This window comes from Helianthus annuus, chromosome 12, assembly GCF_002127325.2.
Source record: "Helianthus annuus cultivar XRQ/B chromosome 12, HanXRQr2.0-SUNRISE, whole genome shotgun sequence".
Classification (NCBI taxonomy): domain Eukaryota; kingdom Viridiplantae; phylum Streptophyta; class Magnoliopsida; order Asterales; family Asteraceae; genus Helianthus; species Helianthus annuus.
The window spans coordinates 137,244,537-137,252,513 of NC_035444.2; the positions used below are offsets into that span (position 1 = coordinate 137,244,537).

Genomic DNA, 7,977 nt, shown 5'->3' on the forward strand with positions numbered 1-7,977 from the left:
CATGATGTGTTGACTTTACTTGTACACGGTGCACCAATGGTATCAGATGACGTGCAGGAATCATATAAGAAATCATGGCCTCCATCTCCGCTTTCATCGACAACGGTTTTCTCCGATGTTGAATCAAAACTACAACCGTCGCGTAACTTTCTGGGTTCTGAATCATACTCCGGCGATTCATCATCATCGCTGTCGACATTCATTGGATCTAGTCTGTTCTGCTCAGTTCGTCTGCGCAGCATGAAGATGTTAAAATAGTAACTAACGATCTCCACTGCCACCATCATTCCTCCACACCACCGTACACCGATCATCCCATAACCCGTAACTGTTTCTCTTTAATTCAGTCATCGTCGTACCATCATCTCCGTCCACCGCCATCACTTATCAATCACCGACTACCGGCCATTATCTTCGTTCTCCGACCACCGCCTTTAAACTTTTATCAAACCATCATCAGGTTGGAGTGTTTTGCGGCTGCGTTTCATATTTTGGTTTGGGTTCGACTGTCGTTGAAACGAAGAAGAAGCTGGGTTTCTTTGTTTTTGTGACACTTTGAAAGCGTCGGGAAACTGTTGTTGAAACGAAGAAGACGACATCTGTTTTGATTTTTAGGCTGAGCTCCGGTTCCGGCGGTAGTTAACAGAGTGGCGGTGTGGCTGTGGTGGCGGTGGTGGTGGTGGTGGCAGTGGCTGTGGTGGCGGTGGTGGTGGTGGTGGCAGCGGAGTGGTGGTGGTGGTGGCAGGGCTAGTGGTGGTGGTGTTACAAATTTACACAATCAGTCCTTTATGTTACAAATTTACACAATCAGTCCTTATTTACTAACTGACTTAACTGGGTTATGATTTTTGGACTGAAATGGCACCTTTACAGAACGTGGGGGACGAAAATGGCGCATTTTTGAAAAATGGACTGAAATGGCCAAAGTGACCAAACCACAGGGACGAAAATGGCAGTTAACTCTTTAAACAATGAATATATTAACGAAATAAAACAAAACGTCAATTACCATGTGTTGTGAACTAATGATTCTGTGACATGAATCCCCGACGTTTCCACCGTGGTTTGTTGTATTACGCGGTCGGGGTGTTACACGTTGACTACCCCACCAAAAGATGTCATGGAGAACATGTTGTTATATGCACGTATATTATCAAGAAAATCAGATTGATCAAATAGATGTAACAATGACAGTGGAGGATGGGTAGGAGAATCAAGTTTAACACGACCATGTTTGCAGCAATGATTATAGGAATAACGATTAGAAGACATTGCATTGACACGTTCATCATACCAAAATACGGCATGGCAATGTTCGCATATGCTAGTACAATCACCGTTATCTATATACATAGAATTAGAAACTTCATTGCTACCAGACGCGAAAGACTTTCGTACATGTACTGAAGTGGACGCATCAGGAGAAGGAAGAGACTCATTAAGTATACGACCCCTTTTTTCGAGAGCTAGACATAGTTAACAATAAGCTTACCTAATATACACACAGTTAACCAAAAACTTGCCTAATAAACTAATACAAAAGCAATCAGACTTAAAAAAAAATTCCAAATGCGCATTTAAATTTAATTATAAATTTTATTGAAAAAGGCGTTTTGCCTAAAATAAAGTGTGATTTTGTATCGTAAACTATACCTAGTATTAGTGTCAGGTGTCGTACCGATAACAATACCCAAACAACTAAAAAAAAGCAAATCAAATATAAAACATATTAAAGACTAACCTGGGCGGATGGCACCAGCTGAAAACCTGAAACGCTAAAGTAAAACCCATTAGTTAAAAGCATTGCGCGTATCTTTATACCCTAGATAAAATTAGCAAAAGAAACACGAAGATCAAACCAATGTATTAATGACCAGATTACGAATTTCATCTAATTTATTTTATTAACTAGTGCTAATACCCGCAAATTTCGCGGTGTTAAAAATGATATGTTTCTTAGTTTTAGAAAAGAAATTACGTTACTGATCATAAAGAAACTATATGCGTGAACTTATTATGGAAGTCTGAGGATGAATATTAAATGGTCACCCATACAACTTTCTTAAAATGGTTAGAAGCTTAGAATACTACATTTGTTGGAAGGAAACGACCAACATAAACTACATAGTCAATAGAAGCCTTCGTATCTTTTGTTATACGATAAACTTCCTCAATCTTAGTAAGAAGCAAATCGTGTATAAACACTAAAAATTATCAAAATAATAGAAATCACACCAAAACGCGTACAAAGATAAATACGACACTCGCATATTATAGCATATTGATTTAAACGTAGATTAAAATAACAAATCGCAATGTATCAATAGTGTATTTAGAGATAAGCACTTGTAAAAGAAATGACATGACACAAATAGCATGCATTGGTTAGACTAAACTAACTTGGACTTTTACATGTATATACGATGAAGATTGCAATTACCTTCTTGGAATATCCTTTAGTTACGGTTTATATATATAGAGAAGAGTTGCGAACTACTTTTTTTTAACTGCCAAATGGGACTTTATTAAAACCAACACAACCTAAAAACAAACAGCCCTAAGCAAGGAGCTAAGACAACAGGAACAACATAACCAAACAACAAAGAGTGTTCACCCGGACATTACAAAGACCAAAATAAAAGGCCTTTATCTCCTGAAATTTAACCCCTCGAAGCTGCTCCAGTTTTGGTACGACATCTCGCTTAGCTTAGACCACTTGTGTACCCAGCAGTATGTAATTTCCTTGATGCTTTCCACCAGTTGAGGTGCTGAACGTGTTAAGCCTTTAAAAAATTTATCGTTTTGAGTTTTGAGGGCATCCATTAACGCTGCGACTTCATCTTTCCCCTCAACTACATCTGGCAATCTTTTCCAAGCCGAATCCCAACACATGCTTAGCCTTACCACCAGCATTAGCATTTGTAGAGTGCTATTAGCAAGGTGAGCCTTCAAATTTTTTCCCCAAGACTACAAAAAGCAAAGTAATTTCAGGAACCAACATAAACAAAAATTGGTTGCACATTTGTATCATAGACACTGAATAGACAATTAGCCTTCGAAATTAACAATACAAAAATGAGAGTACAATATTCAAAGATAAACGAAACCTATTTTAAAAAATACAAAGCACATGCCAAAAAGAATATTCCAATCGAACTCCTTTTATTCAGCAACCACAGTCCATTTTAAATTTTTAGAGTTCCTCCGGCAAACTCAGTCAACTTCTAGACTAACTCAATACCTTGACCTGCTTGTTATTCAGTGACCCGTCTAAATAAAAACTAATAACCGACTTGACCCGTATATGACTCGTATCATCAAGATTAATTCCAACATCAATTCACCTTGTACTATAAAACTCATTACAACCCAAAACTGTTTTTACATGTTACACAACTCGCCAATTGTGTCACATTTCACCAAAAACTAAGAAGATTGGAAAAATAAACAAAAAGAAAATAGTTTGCCGTACCTCAAGATGTTCATGTATGTTGAGTCCTTCTACAAAAAGAACCAACCAAAAGTTATAAGGATAGTCTTTTTAATAAAAATACATGTTTATTTACTATTTTTATTTATTTTCGTTGGATCCAATTTCTACAAGATCTGGGTTTTAAAGATCTATTTTTTGGTGGTTGTTACACACATACCATTACTGATGAAGCATCTAATTTCTGTTGTGCAATTAGTAACTTCCAGGTGGACTTATTCTAGAAAAGTTGAACTTTTGTCCTTTAACTTCTTTATCATGGGTAGCATGTGGAGCTGGGTTTGCCTCCTTAGCTACTAAATTGCCACCAACATGTGTCTATACCACCTCAACTTCAGCTGGATCCTCAACCTTGCAAAATTGTAACGTTAGTTCCAATGTGTTCTTAATAATTGTTACATTTTGATAGAGGTCACAAATTCAACCAGATTAAGGGTAAATAAGTAAATTTACTTAGCCTCTAACAGGTCAAAATGTATAAAACGTAAAGAATTGGTTAATATGGAAACATATTGAACGAAGAATACGAATTCAAATGCCTAAAACATCCAAAATTGTTTTCTTTTCAAAATTATATCAGCATCTAAATTTGTAAAATTCAATAAAAGGGAAGAAAAAAAAGCGTTTATAAGCAGGACCAACCCAAATTGACATAAGTGTGTTACCTAACCCACCCATTTTGTAAGCTCTTCATTTTAGTTGATTGGAAAGCAATATAAGAAAATGGCTATGCGGCTTTAATTATTGGTACAAAAGGCATAATTGTTCATTATTTGATAATTAGTATTGTTACACTTTTGTAACAGTAGATACTTACTGTTATTGCAATGGGTTATCCAACTGCAACGTCTTTTGAACCCTCAGGTGTCCATATCTTTGCTAAGTACCTGCAGTTAGTGTTCTGTTAAGGCTTTAAGCATTCAAGTAGTAATAGATATCCCAACTTAAACACTGATATTGCCATAAAGAGTTGGATGTAAACAATCAATATATGGTGCAAAGATGGTGAAATGGGTAGGTCAGGAGATTTGAGTAATGGGTCAAAAACTCATAATTTATTGTGTCCCTCCAGAATGGGTCCGGCAGAGTTGACCAATTTTTTTGTCAACTATTTAATTTTTATATATTTAATAACTTAATTAGCATGTTATATATAATTCATAATTGCAAAAACGATATTGACAAAGTTTTTTTTTTTTTTTTTTTTTTTTTTTTTTTTTTTGCATAAAGCGCTTTAAAGGGATTGTGACTTTGAGCCATTAGATATAAAAGAAACCCACTTATACGTAGATACTTCAATTATCACCACTAAGATGGTATAAACTATACACCACAGGGAAGATTAACAAAAAAATAAAAAAAATTTTAGTGTCTAACCACTAAAAAAGAAATTTTACCCTTCTTCAAGACATTCAAATTCAAGTGTAGCTTTATCCGTCTCTATCTCGCATAAAATAATTTTAGCATTAAACCACTAAAAAGGAAATTTTACCCTTCTTCAAGACATTCAAATTCAAGGGTAGTTTTATTTATCTCTATCTCGAATATAATATCACCAACCTCAATCTAAATCTCTCAGACGAAGAAAAAAAAATTCAGACTTGTAATTTGAGATCAAACCTCAATGCCAGTGTAAACAAATTTCATTAAATAGGACTAACCTTTCACCTTCTTTTTTTTCCTCCACCTCATTCCCCTAATCGTGCAGATTTGTTAAAACACAAAACAAAACTGCAGATTACTTAACCAGACATTATTACATAACTAAAGACCAGTCTGCAATAAAGCAACAAATATCACACATAAATTCAATAACTTGAAAAGAAACAGCACGAACATCAGAAAAGAAATATCTGGTAATCACAATGAAGTTGAACTGCTAAGTTATAAATATAAATTACCATTTCATTAGCCTTTTCTTTATCAGCTTTCTCTCTTGCTTACAACTTTTGTTACTTTTTCTCCAACTTTTCAATCAACCATAAACAAACACTATAAACTACAAAACCATTTACATTAACACACTAATTTAAAAAATAAAATGAAATTTTTACCTTGTCTCTAAAATCCGATTCAGAATCTAATATGGAGCTCGTATCCAGCATCTTAATGACCAAAGTGCCTTCCATGAAAAACCTGACAATAAGTGCCTTCTCCTATTGAAGATTATAAACCAAAGGTATATGTCATCTTGTTTAGCTTTTCTAAACAGAATGAAGGTGCTTCAATTGTTGCAACTTTCTTAGGAGCCCCACTTGTTCAAGCTCCACATGTCCTCAGCTTTTTCATACCACCTACATCAAGTCTCAAACAAATTAACGAAAGGTAACACAAAAAAAGCAAATCAAAGCAAAAGCTGATATCAATACCTTTGTTGGGATCTTCAATTAAGAAAGTTGGACCGGTTAATGCTTTGGATCTTTTGAACATCCACGTAACCATGAAAACTATTAATCAGGTGTTATAAAACATAGATTACCCCACATGGACCTTTTATGTCATCTTTAGTCACAAAAAGCCATTTAAAATAGTGGAGCATCAATAATGAATATAATATTAACATGATTTTAACCGATGCCAAACATAAGTGAAGGAGATTAAACATCACTTTTGGTAATAGTTACCTTCACTCAACTCCCGCATCCCGCATTATTTCCTGCATTTCATTGCAAAAACCATGCTAAATAAGATGAATAGTAGCAAACATGGCAACTATAATATTGTTAACAAAATTTGTAACCTGATGTTTTCATGAAGGTCTACAGCTAAAATTCTGAATAAAAGGACAATGATTGTTAGCACGTAAAGAACAATGTTCCAGTCGAATACAAAAAGAGAAAAACGGTAGAATAGATTAGAATCTGATTAAGTTACAATAGAGATAATGACTAACAAATTAAGTTACAATAAATAATTTAAAATAATTAATTATGACTAAGTATAGATCCAGAAGCCATTACACAAACTGGATTCAAGACTACAAACGACCTTCAATCATGAAGCTCACAATCTCACCCATCTTGAGATTAACCCTCACCTCACTTCTTAGCAAGTTAGCAACCCTTTTCCCCAATATCCCACAAAGACGCAGACATGTAAAATAAAAAGGCGGAATAAAAAAAAGTTTACACAGGGTTACCTCAGGCCTCAACCACGGACAACTCAATCAAACTCCGTTTCTTCTGTAGTCCTTGCATTATCCTTCAAATATCAAAATCAAATAGATAGATAGATTCCAATGCTAAGATACAACCCAGTTTCACATTTAAAAAAATGTTTGCTTTGACCCTAAACTCAAGAAGCTTAACCTGACCCATTAGACATGTTACATGAAAAGATACTGACCATTTTTTTATTTGTACTAATGATTGGTATGTTATTTACCGGTTAGTGATGATGAATTTAAATCAATCAAAACTCAAAAAAATGTAAAACCGAAATTGAATCTTAATGTGTTTTCCTTCCTTAATGTATCAAAAAATTAAAATGATTTAAGGACTACAAAACTGAGAGGCGACTAAAAGAGATGGAATGATAAAACCAAGCAATTCCAAATAAAACCCTAATACTCTGATATTAACCCTAAACATGAAGATCTTCATCCAAACAACATAAAACATAAAACATCAATGTTTAATATATCGGCCCTAATAGTCAGATAAGAACCATAATAATCAGATCTGGAAGAAGTAAAGACAAAATCTCTTAGTATAGGAATCAGACCTTGATGTAGAAGACATTTATGTGTAGGAGTATGAAATAGATCGATTGGCAAGAAACCCTAATTGAATATGATAACAAAGAAAACATCGATTATGGATTGGAATGATATAATCACGACGTTTAATAGAAAATATTGAGTATCTAACCTTGAATCAAAGCGATTACATGAAATCCAACATTTTTAGAGATATAGAGATGAAATCCTTACCTGCTAGAAGGTTGGAAATGGTGTAGCCGATTAGAGAGGATGAGATCGCATAATAATATTGAACAATTATTAAAAAAATATAGATCCAATAATCACATGAAAAGATTCAAAATCAAAACACAAAATTAGTAATCAAACATGAGAAACCATCAATATATATTGAAAAAATTAAGTAGATCTAAAAGAGAAGATTCGATTTACCACGGTCGCAGAGAATTGAGATTGTGTGTGAGCAGATGGAGAACGCAAAAACCCTAGATGGGGGAGAAAAGTGAAGTTAAACCCGGGTTTTTGATACGTGGTTGAAAACCGGTGCTCGTAATTGTGTAACTTTATGTTTTTATATGAGTTTTAATCTTGAATGGCCTACTTTTAATTAGACTTGTGCTTATGCAGGTTTAACGAAGTTTAAGGAGCTTTTCGGGAGCTTTACGGGTCACCGGGTCGAAAACCGGAGCACCAGGACGCGTTACGGATGAACCGGGAGTGCAAGAAGCAAAAATTGGAGAAGTAGAGTTGGACAAGCCATCGGCCACGGGTATAGGTCCGTCCCCGA

The 7,977-nt window shown here is 34.9% G+C and overlaps 1 long non-coding RNA gene across 15 annotated transcripts; it reads right to left on the reverse strand.

The window, feature by feature from the left end:
* Positions 1 to 2,436: 2,436 nt before the first annotated feature.
* Positions 2,437 to 7,740, reverse strand: LOC110895707. Of its 15 annotated transcripts, none has more exons than XR_002567313.2 (14): positions 7,623 to 7,727; positions 7,360 to 7,424; positions 7,214 to 7,271; positions 6,630 to 6,691; positions 6,231 to 6,263; positions 6,115 to 6,146; positions 5,860 to 5,909; positions 5,545 to 5,784; positions 5,392 to 5,457; positions 5,152 to 5,266; positions 4,308 to 4,377; positions 3,651 to 3,841; positions 3,473 to 3,501; positions 2,437 to 2,967 (listed from the first exon to the last, which is right to left on the reverse strand). It is a non-coding gene; the product is annotated as an uncharacterized LOC110895707 (long non-coding RNA). The 15 variants fall into 15 exon arrangements; XR_002567312.2 differs by having other exon boundaries at positions 5,860 to 5,937; XR_002567311.2 differs by having other exon boundaries at positions 5,860 to 6,146; positions 7,360 to 7,421; positions 7,623 to 7,737.
* Between the last annotated feature and the right edge of the window lie 237 nt (positions 7,741 to 7,977).